This window comes from Pongo abelii, chromosome 6, assembly GCF_028885655.2.
Source record: "Pongo abelii isolate AG06213 chromosome 6, NHGRI_mPonAbe1-v2.0_pri, whole genome shotgun sequence".
Classification (NCBI taxonomy): Eukaryota; Metazoa; Chordata; class Mammalia; order Primates; family Hominidae; genus Pongo; species Pongo abelii.
In genome coordinates this window covers 138,380,560-138,396,406 of record NC_071991.2, presented here as the reverse complement: position 1 = coordinate 138,396,406, position 15,847 = coordinate 138,380,560, and the positions used below count along the sequence as shown (strand labels likewise).

Below are 15,847 nucleotides of genomic sequence, written 5' to 3'. Positions count from 1 at the left end.
AAAGGTTGCAGTGAGTTGAGATCACGCCACCGCACTCCAGCCTGGCAACAGAGCAAGACTACATCTCAAAAAAAAAAAAAAAAATGATATTTAAGCTGAACCTTGAAGAATAAATAAGAGGTTGCTAAAAGGAAAATGGTGAGAAAGGTGTTTGAGGCAGAGAGTACCATTTGCAAAGCCCTAAGGTATGAAGAAATTGTCTGTTCAAGGAACACTGACTTGTTCATGGTTGGCCATAAGAAAACAGAGGCCACATCATGAAGGGCTTTGCAAGTTCTGTGGAAAAGCTTGAACATAACTAGAAGTTCTATGAGGGATGACTGTTGTATAGATTTGAGTAGCTCACTGCTGGTTTTATTGTATTCCAGCAATGAGTTTCCAAAGAAATTGTGAAGGCTTGGCCGGGCACGGTGGCTCACGCCTGTAATCCCAGCACTTTGGGAGGCCGAGGTGGGTGGATCACGAGGTCAGGAGATTGAGACCATCCTGGCTAACACGGTGAAACCCCGTCTCTACTAAAAAATGCAAAAAATTAGCCGGGCGTGGTGGTGGGCACCTGTAGTCCCAGCTACTCAGGAGGCTGAGGCAGAAGAATGGCGTGAACCTGGGAGGCGGAGCTTGCAGTAAGCTGAGATGGTGCCACTGCACTCCAGCCTGGGCAAAAAAAAATTGTGAAGGCTTCTCTGATTTTTTTTTTTCAAGAGTTGTTCTGAATCTTTAGCATGTCCAGTAATTTTTTAATAACTTTTTATTATTGTAGTAAAAACATAAAATTAATTATCTTAACCATATTTAAGTGTACAATAGTGTCAATAGTCATATATATATATTATTCAAAAAATAATCAAAATATAAAAGCATTTTAGTGCAATAGTATTTATTAGAGTATGTATAGCAGCTACTCCAGCCACGGTTTTCTTTCTCTGTAACACTGAATGATTCCTGAAGTAGAAAGAATCTCAGTACATATGTTTAAATGAATGCTACTTTTAAAGATACCTAATCCAGATGGTATGGCTAGGGCCTATTTTATAGCCTGTTTAAAAAAAAAAAAAAAAAAAAACTAAACTAAAATTGGGTGGTTTGTATGTGATAGAAGTGAATTCCAGCAGAAGGAGAATTCATTCATTTAGAACTTTTTTTTTTTTTTTTGAGACGGAATCTCACTCTGTCACCAGCTGGAGTGCAGTGGCACGATCTTAGCTCACTGCAAGCTCTGCCTCCCGGGTTCACACCATTTTCCTGCCTCAGCCTCCCAAGTAGCTGGGACTACAGGCGCCGGCCACCACACCCGGCTAATATTGTGTATTTTTAATAGAGAAGGTGTCTCACTGTGTTAGCCAGGATGGTCTCAATCTCTTGACCTCCTGATCCGCCCACCTCAGACTCCCAAAGTGCTGGGATTACAGGCATGAGCCACCACACCAGGCCCATTTAGAGCTTTTTACTGAGCACCTGCCATGTGCCCGACACGTGATAGTTGTAGAGGATACAGAGACAAATAGACTTAGTCCCTAAGATTGTGTGAATGAGCATGTGTGTATTGCAAAGTATTGGCAAGATCTCAGAAACGTGCTTAGAAAAGTGCAGATGCACTGTTATTCTTGGCCAATGCAGCTGAGCCAGGTGTAGGTGGATGATTACCCCAGGATGTTGAGCTGAGAAACAGGATCTCAGCCTGAACCCAATGTAGCTCAGTAGATGTTTGAATTATGTGATCTCCAGCTTTTGGGAAAGATCTGAATGTAAGAGGAACTTAAGAGAATTAGCATGATATTTTAAAGAGAATAACTGCATTACATTCTAACAGCAGACCTGAGTCAGAAAACAAGTAAAGAATCGATGTATTGGTTTGCCGATGGAAGAGCTTCAGTGAGATCTCAGACCCTGACCCTGCGGTGAGCCTTGGCAATGGTTGACAGGGAAGTTTGTAGATAACACAGAAGTAGATTAGTGTGCCACTGCTCCAGGCTGAAAATCAGAAATGAAAGCTAAAATATATTTGTACATAAGCTATACCTTCAATTAATAGAGCAAGCTGTGTGACTCAAAACAGCCTGTACAGAAGTATGATGGACCAGCTGGAACGTATTAATAGAAGATAAGGAAAAGTTAACTCTTGACACCAGGGAAGTCAACAAATTTCAGGACAACAGTGACCAATGGTTAAGATGATGACTAAGTGTAATCAGAAAAAAAATCTTTAACTCCAAGTTTAGACTAGCCAGTTTGTTTAATTGGATTTCTCTGGTCAAAACCTAAACTATTGGTGCTTTCTAACATGTGGGGATCAGTGTGCATAGACCATTTTGCCCTCGATTTCAGCATAACATAGTAAAAAGACTGGGTTTTAGATTCAAAAGTCATGGGTTTGTGATATAGTGTACTTACTGGTTATGTGACCTTACGTCAGTTACCTTCTCTGAACCTCTTTCCTTCTCTATAAAATCATAATACTTTACTGGATTAATGAGAAGATATTTGTGAAAAGAACTCTGTAAATTATAAAAAGTTAAAAACTTTTACATATAGCGCATTATGTGACTAGTAAGTACTGCTGTGTCTTACTAGCACAATTTTCTGTTGCAGCATTGACACATATCTCCTAAAAATGTAAAGTTCCCCACATTTACAAGCAGCATGATAGGTTCAGGAAGAGGAGGTAGATGAGAGGTAACATCTTATTATTTATGTAATTATGGGCTCCAGAAGTTTATTTTTTTAAACACCATATATGTGTGTGTTTCAAAATAAACATAAAGCATCATATATTTAAACATATATAACCATAATGCTTGTATTTATAAATCATTTTCCAAGAAAGAATAAATCAAAATTTTAAATTCTGCCTGCTTCACCCCGTCTCTCTTTACTCACACATTTCTCCCAAAGATCCTATGTGCCTAATTTTAGAGATTTAGAGCAGGGAACAAACTTCAGGAGCAATAAATAGGGGGAAACATCTGTTATCCTGCCAACCCTGTCTTCATGGCTTTCGTTAAGTACTCAAGAAAGGTTCAGAAAAAGCATTTCTTAAAAAAAAAAAGAGAGAGAAAGATAGAATCAGCAAAACAGTATTACATTCAAGGATACTTAGATAAAACAGAGAGACTGTCCAGCCCTGGATACTAAGATAACTGGATAAACAGTAAAACTTTTATGCTGAACTTAAAACAGTGAAATGTTTTTTAAATGCCATAAAGGCAGCAAAACGGAGAGAAGGGTTATAAAACTAGCCAGATGCAATTTTGTAACTTAATTGGAGATGTGGCAATATTACAGGTTCATGTTAAAGTAGAAAGTAGAGTTAAACCAATGTAGATTCTAAGACCTTTTCCATTCTACTTAAGGAAATATGTGTTTTCTGAAAGGATGGATTCATTTATGGAGAACGTTCTGTGTCCCTGTTGCAGAAGACCGAGCTCCACCTAGCCTTGTCTCAGTAAGACAATCTAAATTGGTGCTCAGTGCAGAATCATTTTCCCGATAGAGCCACAAACGATTGGCCCGTTGAGTTTAGAATAAAAACTATTCTAAACAGAAATCGAAAGACTAAGGATACAGATTAATCTAAAAAGAGCTCCAGTCTGAGAATATCTGTGAGAAATGGCCAGTGGGTTAAGCACCAAACTAGTAACAAGTTAATATTTAAAAAGAGGGTTAGAGATAAAAGAGGTCAATGTTTGCATCATCAGGAATGACTTCCCAAGCAGGAAAGCAATAAATACAGATAAGGCCAGCATTTCTGGAGTGTTTAATACATTGTGCTTTGTAGGCTATATCTTATTTGACGCCCCCCCCCCATATGATATATACCCCCATTTTGCAGATAAGGAGACCAATGCTCAAGATCACACAGCTATAAATGTCTAGACTGAAGTTTTAAATTCAAACTGCTGACTCTAAAACATGTACCTTCTTTTTTTTCTATTCTCCATCCCTGGTAGGTGACAAACCCTGTACCTTTCATCACACTCTTAATGTAGGATTTTCACAAGCAGAGAGAAAGGGTTGAAGCAAATGGTATGAACAAAGACCCACAAGCAGCCATAAAAACTTTGCTTAGTGAAAGCTATGGTGCATGGCCTGGCAACCTCAGAGTCATAACCTGAATAAACCAACACTGAGCCCTCAGAGTCCCACTGTCTTTTCCTGACCTGGTGATGTAGCTCTAACCTCTCTGAGTATTATTATACCAGTAACTATCATTTGTCAAGTGCTTCACCATTTGCTAGGCACTCTGCTTCACTCTCTTTTTTTGAGACAGGGTCTCGCTCTGTTGCTCAGGCTGGAGTGCAGTGGCAGAATCTTGGCTCACTGCAACATCCGCCTCCCAGGTTCAAGCGATTTTCCTGTCTCAGCCTCCCGAGTAGCTGGGACTACAGGCGTGTGCTACCACACCCAGCTAGTTTTTTTGGTTTTTGTTTGTTTGTTCGTTTGAGACGGAGTCTCGCTCTGTCGCCCAGGCTGGAGCGCAGCGGTGCGATCTCGGCTCACTGCAAGCTCCGCCCCCCGGGTTCACGCCATTCTCCTGCCTCAGCCTCCGGAGTAGCTGAGACTATAGGCGCTCGCCACCACGCCCGGCTAATTTTTTTGTGTGTTTTTAGTAGAGACGGGGTTTCGCCATGTTGACCAGGCTGGTCTCTAACTCCTGACCTCAAGTGATCCACCTGCCTCGGCCTCCCAAAGGGCTGGGATTACAGGCGTGAGCCACCCGGACTGCTTCACTCTTACTGTAAGTTGTATCACTTAATCCCTACAACGGCTCTAAGAGGTAAGTATTATTTTCCCCCATTTTATACACAAACAAGTTCAGAGCTGTGGTTCTCAACTCTGGTTATGCATTAGAATCAAGATTCCTGTCACCGGTCCCGCTCCAGATCAATCAGAATAGGGGTAGATAGAGAAAAGCTCCTTAGGTGGCTCTACTGTGCAGCCAAGGTTAAGAAATATGGTTTAACACAGTATTTCTCAAACTTAAATATTCATCAGCATCATCTTGAGGGTTTGTTCAACATAAATGGCTAAGCCCCACTCCCAGTTTCTTATTTAATAGGTCTCCAACAGGGCCCAAGAATTTGTATTTGTAATAGGTTCCCAGGTGTGGCTGATGATGCTGGTCTGGAGATCACACTTTGAGAACTATGGTTTAAAGTAACTTGGCCAAAGTCCCCCAGCTGGTAGATTCCTGTGGCCCCCTAGCTCCCTAGTGGAATTCCATAGCCATCCTGGAGCCTTTCCCTAACCCTAAAGGAGCACATCTTTAGAACCTGACAGCAAAACAAACAACAAAAAACAAAACAAGATGTAACACATAAGGAGAAAGTTTTAGTTAACATGCCCAAGTAAAGATGTTATTTGGACCATGGAGCAGGGCACCCACCAGAGCTGCCAGCTGCTGTGTGAAAGGTGCCTGTCAGGGACATGACAAGCAGGCTGAGATCTGTTTCAGCAACATCACAGCCAAAGCTGTTGCTGATGCTATTAAAACAAGCCTTGGACCAAAAGGAATGGGAAAAAAGATTCAAGGTGGAAAAGGCAATGTGATCACTACAAATGATGGTGCCACCATTCTGAAACAAATGCAAGTGTCACATCCAGCAGCAGAATGCTGGGGGAGCTAAGATATAGGAGCAGGAGATGGCACTGCATCAGTTGGCACTATTGCTGGCTTTCTCATAGGTTCCTGGGCCAAGCTTCTTCAGAAAGGGATTCATCCAACCATCACTTCCAAGTCATCCCCGAAGTCTTTGGAAAAGGGTATTGAGATCTTAAGTAACATATCTCAACCTGTGGAACTGAATGACAGAGAAACTTTGTTAAATAGTGCCACCAGTTCTTTGAACTCACAGGTTGTCTTTCAGTATTCAAGTTCTGCTTTCTCCGACGAGTGTAAATGCAGTGATGAAAGTGACCCAGCTACAGGTACTACTGTAAATCTTAGAGATATTAACATACAGTCATGTGACATGTAACAGTATTTCAGTCAACAACAGACTGCATATATGACAGTGGTTATAATGCCATGTATTTGCTGTACCTTTTCAATGTTTAGATATGTAGTATTCAGTATAGTAACATGCTGTACGTGTTTATAGCCTACAAGCAATAGGCTATACTATGTAACTATGTGTGTACTAGGCTATACCACCTAGGTTTGTGTAAGTACACTCTATGATGTTTGCACGACAAAATGACCTAACAATGCCATTCTCAGATTGTACCCCATTGTTAAGCAATACATGACTGCGGTTAAGAAACTTGGTGGAAAAATTGGTGACTGTGAGTTGGTGGAAGGTCTTATTCTCACCCAGAAAGTAGTAAATTCTGGCATAACCCAATTTGAAAAGGCTAAGATTGGGCACATTCAGTTTTGCTTATCTGCTCCCAACTTGATTTGGAAATCAAGTAGCAGTTTCTGACAATGTTCAGATGGACTAAATGCTAAGAGAGAGAGCGCCTATACTTTAAGTTTAGTATAGCAAACTTTTACAAATAGGATATAATGTCCTTCTCATACAGGACACTTTAGAGACGCTCCTAGTGATCTTGCATGACATTTCCTGAACAAAATTATTATGTTGGTCAAGAATATTGAAAAAGAAGATGCTGAATTCATTTGTAAGACAATTGGAACCAAGCCAGTTGCTCATACTGACCAAGTCACACTGACATGCTGGGTTTTGCTGAGTTAGCTGAGAAGGTCAGTTTAAATGGTTCTGGAAAACTGCTCAAGACTACAGGCTGTACAAGTGCTGGAAAAACAGTTAAAATTGTCATAGGACTGAAGAATTGAGCCTTCCATTCACGATGTGCTATGTATTATTTGCTGTTTGGTGAAGAGAGCTCTTACTGCAGGAGGTGGTGCTCCAATAGAATTGGCCCTATGGTTAACTGAATGTTTGTGAACATTGAGTGGTATGGAATTTTACAGTCTTCATGTTTTGCAGATGCTATGGAGGTCATTCCAACTACACTAGCTGAAAATGCTGGCTTTGAATCCCATTTCTACAGTAACAGAACTAAGAAATCAACATGTCTAACAAGAAAAAAATTACAGGCATTAGTATCAAAAGGGCAGTATTTCCATTTTGGAAGAACTGGTTGCCCAACTTTTGTGATTTCATTTATTGCTCTGACCCTAGCAAATGAAACTGTCCAGAGAATTCTGAAAATTGATGCTGTGGTAAATGCTCAGAAATCTGGATAATACTGACTGACTTACACTCTTATAGCTACTAGTAGTGTGGCTGAAGTGGAAGATCACCTTAGCGCTCCTTATTATTTGGAAGATTGTTTCCTCAATGAATTCCTGGGCTTGGTCTTCCAATTGGCATTTGCTTGAAATTGCATTGATACAATTTAGTGAACACATTAAATATTTGGTTTCCCAAAAAGATAATTATTTACATTTAATTTATATAATTTATTTTATAATTTTTATCAAAATTTTAATAGACATTTTTGGAGTGCAGTTGGAAAAACAATCCATTTGGAAAACCAAATAGGAGAGAACACAAGAGAAATTCTAAAATGCAAGAATAATGTGGGGACCCATATGAGATGTTGAAAATTATGTAATTAAAATTGATTTTTAAAAATCAGACCACTGACATTGGTAGTCTCAAAGAGGTATTTTTACACTCATGTCTATAGTGACATTATTCAGACAAATGGTCCGCTTCTGAACACAGAAGTGCATACAAAGAGGTAGCCATTGTTGTTGCACCTCCTCCTGTTCTTGCAAGCCCCTCTGCCTTTAGCTGAAGTGACTTCAGGGGATTTAAAGGGTAAGGGCCCTCTTTTCTCCTCTATTTTTCTCATTTTACCCTTCTGGGAGCTAGGCATTTTGTCACTACAAAAAAACACAAAAGTCAGCTGGATGTGGTGGCATGTGCCTGTGCCTCTAGTCCCAACTAATCAGGAGGCTGAAGCAGGAGGATCAATTGAGCCCAGGAGGTTAAGTCTGCAGTGAGCCATGTTCATGCCACTGTACTCCAACCTGAGCAACAGGAAAAAAATACACACACACACACATGCACACACAGAAATGAGAAAGGAATTTAAACATTTCTCTAAAAAAAAAAATAAAGGACAGTAATGTAAAAATTAAAAGAAAATGAGGAACTAAAAAGCCATAAGGCATATAGAAAACATAGCAAAATAACAGAAGTCCCTCCTTATCAGTAATTACTTTAAATACAAATGGATTAAAGTCTCTAATCAAAAGACAGAGATTAAAAGAATGGATAAAAACACACGATCCAACTATATGCTGTCCACAAGAGACTCACTTTAGATCCAAAGATACATGTAGAATGAAAGTGAGAAAATGGAAAAAGATATTCCATGAAAATATTAACCAAAAGAGGATGTCTCTATCACCTAGAACCTGACTCAGTTGGCATCACTAAATTTTTGTTGAATGAATGAAAGAAATATCCAAACTCACCTGGATTGAAGAATAAATGAGGTACATTTTTCTCATTATATTAAAAGAGAAAGTAAGAATAAAAGGAAAGAGAGTGGGAGAGACAGAAGGATAGAAAGAAGAATAAAGAGAAAGATAGATGAATGATAATCCATTTGAATTGACAATGTGATTTAGTAGAACTGGAAAAATTGGTGGCAGTGTGTTAGTTTAAACTTACTGAAAAAAAATCTGGCAGCACGTATACTTAGCTGTTAGTAATATCCATGTTTTTTGACTCCAAAATACAAGTCGTAGACCTTGTTTTCTTTTTTTTTTTTGAGATGGAGTCTCGCTCTGTCACTCAGGCTGGAGTGCAGTGGCACGATCTCGGCTCACTGCAAGCTCTGCCTCCTGGGCCCACGCCATTCTCCTGCCTCAGCCTCCCAAGTAGCTGGGACTACAGGTGCCTGCCACCATGCCTGGCTAATTTTTTTTTTTTGTATTTTTAGTAGAGACGGGGTTTCACCATGTTAGCCAGGATGGTCTCGATCTCCTGACCTCGTGATCCACCCATCTCAGCCTCCCAAAGTGTTGGAATTACAGGCATGAGCCACCACGCCTGGCTGACTTTGTTTTCTAAATACTATTCTCCAACAAAAGAAATTGTGGTTCCTTGGAAAAATAGTGGATTCCAGAGCTGGGAGAGGTAAGACACAAATTATGCTAAAAAGTAATGAAGTGCCCCCCCATAAAAAAAGGATGGGGATCTTGTTGAAAGGGCATGAGAGCCAAACTGAAACAGCCCCCTATGGCCAAGGCTGAAACAATTTGAGCAACAAAATAAATAAGAATAGTACTGGATTAAGCATAGTACTATATTATGATAGTACTAGATTAAAACCCAATGGTTAAATAAAAATCTTTGAGTCCACACAGTATAAATAAATTGAGGAGAAGGTATTTTACTTTACAGAAGAATTCCAATTGTAAAATGTAAGGAATAAGGAAATAGAAAATCACCGTTAGAATATCGCAGTAATAATAACTGCAAGCAGTATCCACTGATGGATGTTAAAATTGATGGGCAAAAGTTTAAGGAGAAGCAGGATATTTGTATGCTCTCAAAGTCTCTCCCCCACAAAAAATATTATTTACAAAGAGAAAAGTAGTAACTTTATGGTGGAAAAAAGTTTCTTAGTTTTGATAATTGTACTCTGGTTATAAGATGTTAACATTAAGGGAAGTTGGGTGAAGAATATACAGGAATTCTCTGTACTATTTTTGCAACTTTTTGGTAAGTCTAAAATTTTATTTAAAATTTTTTAAATTGTACTTTCAAAAAGCTTTTTTGGCTGGGCAGAGTGGTTCATGCCTGTAATCCCAGCACTTTGGGAGGCCGAAGCAGGTAGATCACCTGAGGTCAGGAGTTCGAGACCAGCCTGGCCAACATGGTGAGACCCTGTCTCTACTAAAACTACAAAAATTAGCTGAACATGGTGGTACATGCCTGTAGTCCCAGCTACTTGGGAGTCTGAGGCAGGAGAATCGCTTGAACCCAGGAGGCAGAGGTTGCAATGAGCTGAGAACATGCCATTGCACTCCAGCCTGGGCAATAAAGCGAGACTCTATCTCAAAAAAAAAAAAAAAAAAGTTTGTTTTTTTTAAATATGTTTCAGGAAAAAAAAAAATTGACACAGGGTCTTGCTCTATCACCCAGTCCGGAAGGCAGTGGTGCAATCATGGCTCAATGCAGCCTCAATCTCCTGGGCTCAAGCAATCCTCCCACCTCAGCCTCTCAAATACCTGGCACTACAGGTGCATGCCACCACACCCAGCTAATTCTTCTACTTTTTGTGGAGCCAGGGTCTCATTATATTGCCCATGTTGGTATTTAAGACTATTTTAAGACAACATAGGCCAAACACAGTGGCTCACGCCTGTTATCCCAGCACTTTGGGAGCACTGTGGGAGGATCACGTGAGCCCATGAATTGGAGACCAGCCTGGGAAACAAAGTGAGACCGCGTCTCCACAAGAAAATTAAAAATTAGCTGGGCATGTTAGTGTGTGCCTGTGATTCCAGCTACTCAGGAGACTGACGTGGGAGGATCGCTTGAGCCTGGGAGGTTGAGGCTGCAGTGAACTGTTTGGGCCACCGTACTCTAGCCTGGGCAACAGAGATCCTGTCTCAAAAAATTTTTAAAAAATGAATATAAGAGTTCATGTATAGAATGCTGTCAGTTATCAAAAGAAAAATGCAAATGAACAAAAAGACTGGATGAACTATGCCCAAATATTAACATTTGTTTCTTGTAAGAGATGAGACTATGGTTGGTTTTCTTTTCTACGCTTTCTGAATTTTCTGTCATGAATGCTTACCATTTCATAATAATATGTAAAAAAGAAAAAAAATGTTAAAAGAGCTAAAGGAGGGTGGGACATGGTGGATTATGCCTGTAATCCTAGCACTTTGGGAGGCCAAGGCAGGTGGATTGCTTGAGCTCAGGAGTTTGAGACCAGCCTGGGCAATATGGTGAAACCCCGTCTCTAGAAAAAAATACAAACATTACCTGGGTGTGGTGGTGCATGCCTGTAGTTTCAACTACTTGTAGGGGTTGAGGCAGGAGGATTGCTTAAGCCCAGGAGGTCGAAGCTGTAGTGGGCCAATATCACACCACTGCACTCCAGCCTGGGGGACAAGGTGAAATTCTTATTCAAGAAAAAAGACAAGGCCATGCATGGTGGCTCACACCTGTAATTCCAGCACTTTGTGAGGCCAAGGCAAGAGAATCTCTTGAGTCCAGGAGTTTGAGACCAGCCTGGGCAACATAGGGAGACCCTATCATTACAAAATAAACAAATTAGCCAGGCATAGTGGTACACACCTGTGATTTCAGCTATTCAAGTGGCTGAGGCGGGAGATCACTTGAGCCTGGGAGGTCGAGGCTACACTCCAGCCTGGGTGATCAAGCAAGACCTTGTCTCAAAAACAAAAAAAAATAAAGCTGAAGAAAAGGCAAGAGGGACAAAAATGGGAAGAGAGAACATTCCAGGGTGAGGACATAACATGAGGACACAAATGTGGCATTGGAAGATGGCATAGACTTAAAAAGAATAAGGCTGGGCATGGTGGCTCACGCCTCTAATCCCAGCACTTTAGGAGGCCAAGGTGGGTGGATCACAAGGTCAGGAGATCGAAACCATCCTGGCTAACACGGTGAAACCCCGTCTTTACTAAAAATACAAAAAAAATTAGCCGGCCGTGGTGATAGGCGCCTGTAGTCCCAGCTACTTGGGAGGCTGAGGCAGGAGAATGGCGTGAACCAGGGAGGCGGAGCTTGCAGTGAGCCGAGACCGCGCCACCGCACTCCAGCCTGGGCGACAGAGTGAGACTCAGTCTCAAAAAACAAAAAGAAAGAATAAGATGTTGGCTATAGCTAGAGCATAAGTGGCATTTTGGGGAAGATTTGAGAGAGAGAGAGAGACGGAGAGAGATCAGGCTGGTGAGATAGGGCCTTGTGGGCCATTGTGAATTTTGGCTTTACCCTCAGATAATGGGGAACTATTAAAGGGACACGGCAGGGTAATGATGTCAGATCCATAGTTTAGAGAGTGTCCTCGGGCAGCCAAACGGACGGTGGACTAAAAGAGACCAAAAAAGGTGGAAGGAGGTAAGTCAGGAGAGCACCAGGGTGGTCCATATGACAAATAAGGAGAGATTGATTTGATCAGGGACAGGGGGAATGGTGAAAAAGATCCTTTTAGGTTGGACCCAGGACCAGGAGGACCAGCAAGAGCTATAAGTGCTCCCACGCCAGTCAGTTTCATTTATATTTCCAGGGAAAATGGCCCATATCAGACTCCTAGAAGGCTGGTGCTCTCAGGATTTTAGAGTTAATCCTAGAGCCAGATAAATGGCCAGCCAGACCAGGGCAACCAGTCTGATGGGCGATGTAGGGGCTGGGTCACTCTGGGTCTCCAACCACAACTTGACAGGTCAGCTGGGCAACAGCGGAGCAGAACCCAGGAAGAGCCAGGCCCTCGGGCAGAGTGTAAATCCCACACAGGGATGCAGGAACCCAGAGGCAGAGTGATCCCTGAGAGATAAGAGGTCCACCTTTGCGAACAAGGGGCTGGAGCTCTCGGTAAACAAGCAGCTCTGCTGCTGTGAGGCAAATGGCCCTGGGTGCTCTCTGTAGCTGGTTCACAGGCAGTTCAATTCTGGATGGAGAGGCTGGCATAAGTATGCCATAAGTATGGCATAAGTAGAAGAGAAAAAAAGATGACAAAGTCATTACCACATGAAAAATCAAAAGTGGATACATTGAGTTAGACTTAAGGGAAAGTAAAGATTAATTCACACAAATTTGATTATACACAGCCTTTTAAAAATACCCCTATGATGTAAAAATTGAGGTTTGTCTATTTTGTGTTTTCTCTGCTTTGGATCTCTTCCCTTCTTTGCCTGTAGCTTGTGGTGGGAGACCAGCAGGGGTAAAAACATGACTTTCTTTCCTAGTGTCACAAGACCTACATTTTTTGTTTTGTTTTGTTTTGTTTTGTTTTGTTGTTTTTTGTTTTCCTCAAGTGCCTTGTCAATTAGTGTGAATTCACTAAGGCAATTATGCTCACAGGATGGGCTCAATCCACCTACTGAGAATCATCAGGGGCTTCTCTGAGTCAGCAGGCTGGGCTGCAGCCCAGGAATCTGCATTCCCAACAAGCTCTTCCAGGTGTTAAATATGCCTCTAAAACATGAGAATCCCTTTTAGGAATCTGGTGGAAGCAAAATTGAAAGAGATAAACTCTGGTTCCAAGCTGCTTATTTACTAAGCCCCAAGATGCAGGCATCCAGATGACCTGGGCTCTTACCTTGTGCTTGGGAATATATCAAAGATGCATTGACTTTGCATTGTGGTGTCCTCATCACCTAGTCTCCTTTAGCCTCTGGTTTTATCGTTCTCTCCAACAAGCTCAGACATCTGTCTTAATTTATCCTTCGTGAGTCCTTGGTGTTAATAATTGTTTATCCTTCTAATACGATCTAGCATGATCTCTTGTCTCTGCAACAGTCTTTATGTGGGGATGTTTTGGGATAGAGGTAGTAAGCCCATTCCAATCCCTGGGTGCTAAATTGTAGCCATGTGGTCTGCTTCAAGCTATCTGTGTAGGTTGTAAATTTTATTAGGGAAAGGAAGGCATGTCCACAATGATCTTTCTTGTGAAAAATAATCACCTAATCTCTCCCCCTCCTTCATTAATCTTAAGAAGTCTCCTATTCCATTTCACAATCAGCATAAATAGCAGGGAAGATGAAAGTGAAGAAAAGCTCAGTGACCTCATTTTGAGATCACAATTTGTCTCTAGCACAACAACCGGCACCCCCAGCTCTTCTCCACCTGCAGATAACAGTTTGCCATATTACCAAACCCTCACTGGCCCCAACACCCCAAGGAGGGTAGGCAACTGGGTGATGTATGGACAATAGAAAGAAGAGGAAATGAGTCCAAATCATCTACTGAACTATGACCACCCCAAAATGTTGTGGGTTTTTTGATTTGTTTGTTTTTTGTTTTTTGTCAAGTGTTCTGCAAAGGACAAGTGCCTATTTCTATGATTTTTTTAAACAGTTTTTTTAAGGAAAAAAAAGTTTTGAATTTAAAACAAACCATTCCAAGTGATGTAGCTATTTTCTCGCTAAAAATTAAACACCTGAGAAAGCATCATCAAAAAAACTCAAAGTGGCCATTGGGGTTATATTTTTCTAATTATTATTATTATTATTCTGAAGGAGCCCCAACCAATTTAAATCTTGTGAAAATACTACGTGTCTGGCTTTCTTCCCACCTCCTGCCACAGTCCCCTCACACTAAGGATTTCACCATTGCCCTGGATGCACAGGAACTAGCCTGGCCTGTTGGGACCTTTCCCTCACCTTTCCTGTAGTGCTTGCTCCCATGTCATCTGGACAAGTGGCCTCCAGGATGAGTCACTCTATTTACACCTGGGCTGGTTCAGGTACAATGCAGAATCTGTTTCTGAAATATCACAGTCTCAAAAAGAGGGCCTTCAGATACTTGCTATAAATTTTCTCATGGCAAAAGACAAATGTGTGATCTCCATCTTGTTTCTAGATTGCACCAAGTAGAAGGCCTGGCTGAAACACACAACAGTTTACAGTGCTTAGAGCCTTTCTGCTCAAAGTGTGGTCCCCAGGCCCCTGGGAGCTTGTTAGAAATGCAAAATGACAGGCTCGCTCCAGGCCTTCTGAATCAGAACCTGAATATTAATGTGCTCCAGATGGTTTGTACACACAGAAAATGTGAGAAGCACTGGCCTAGGATTTGCATTAACTTTCAGAGTTCTTAGAGGTCACAGGTGTACAAGGAATCCAAAAGCCTTTCTGCCTTCACTCATGCAATTCATTATTCTCTTTGCCTGAAAATGTCTTCCACTATGTCTTACCAACCTAGAGCTCCTACTCATCCTTCAAGGCCCACCCCAAAGATCGTATCTCCATTGAAATTTTTCTGATACCCTCAGTCAAAACTAATTATTTCTTCTTCTCTGCTCCCTTGATATTTTACATCTACATCCAGTATATGTCAATATTACACAGGCTTCATATCATAACTATGTGCTCATTTGTCTGTGTCCCACAAAAGTGTGTTATTCAAGGACAAAGAACATCAATGTCCTTGTTCATCTGTGTTCTTTAGCACCCATCCCAGGACTCGGAAGAGAAACTCAATAAATATTACTTGAAAACTATCTTTTCATCTTTTCTTCCATTGTTTTAAAGTCACATAATAATAAACCTTATGCTGCCTAAAGATTTTAACCTGCTATACTTTAAAAACTATTCTATTTTTAATATGCTAATTTACAGCAATAATTCAAAAGCACTTCTGTTGGCCTGGAAACAATCTCTGAGTATACATTTGATTGGGATAACTATTTCTGCCCCCTTTCCCTCACACATACACCCCTTTCTCAAAACATGACATATTCATTGCAGATGAAAAGCCAGACTACTGGATAAAACAGATATTTTTAGGGGGGATTGTGGGTGGAATAATAAAATAAACTATTATATTTATTCATTTATAGTAAGCCTTTCTCAGTACCTCTGATATTTTCTTACAGATATATAACTGATATTGCTACATCAGTTGTGACTAAAAGATGAGAAAATAGTAAGGAGAAGAAAGTAAAGTAGAAGTTAAATAGTGATCCGACTGTCGCAATAATTAATAGCTGTCTGCATTCTTAAAATAAACACAACAGAAAACATGTAGGTAATAATGGGAACTTAACAGAGTTAGCATAACCCCTCTGGTTAACAATTAACTCTTGAGAGACTGTAATCATGTACCAGCCTGCATGAGATAACACATAGTTTGCAAGTAATATACAAGTGCAACTCTCCCTTCTC

General features: G+C 40.9%; 1 pseudogene; it reads left to right on the top strand.

Annotated features, from left to right (window-relative positions):
- The first annotated feature begins 5,351 nt into the window (after nucleotides 1-5,351).
- LOC100446475 (T-complex protein 1 subunit delta-like) lies at nucleotides 5,352-7,210 on the top strand (annotated as a pseudogene).
- The last annotated feature ends 8,637 nt before the right edge of the window (nucleotides 7,211-15,847 follow it).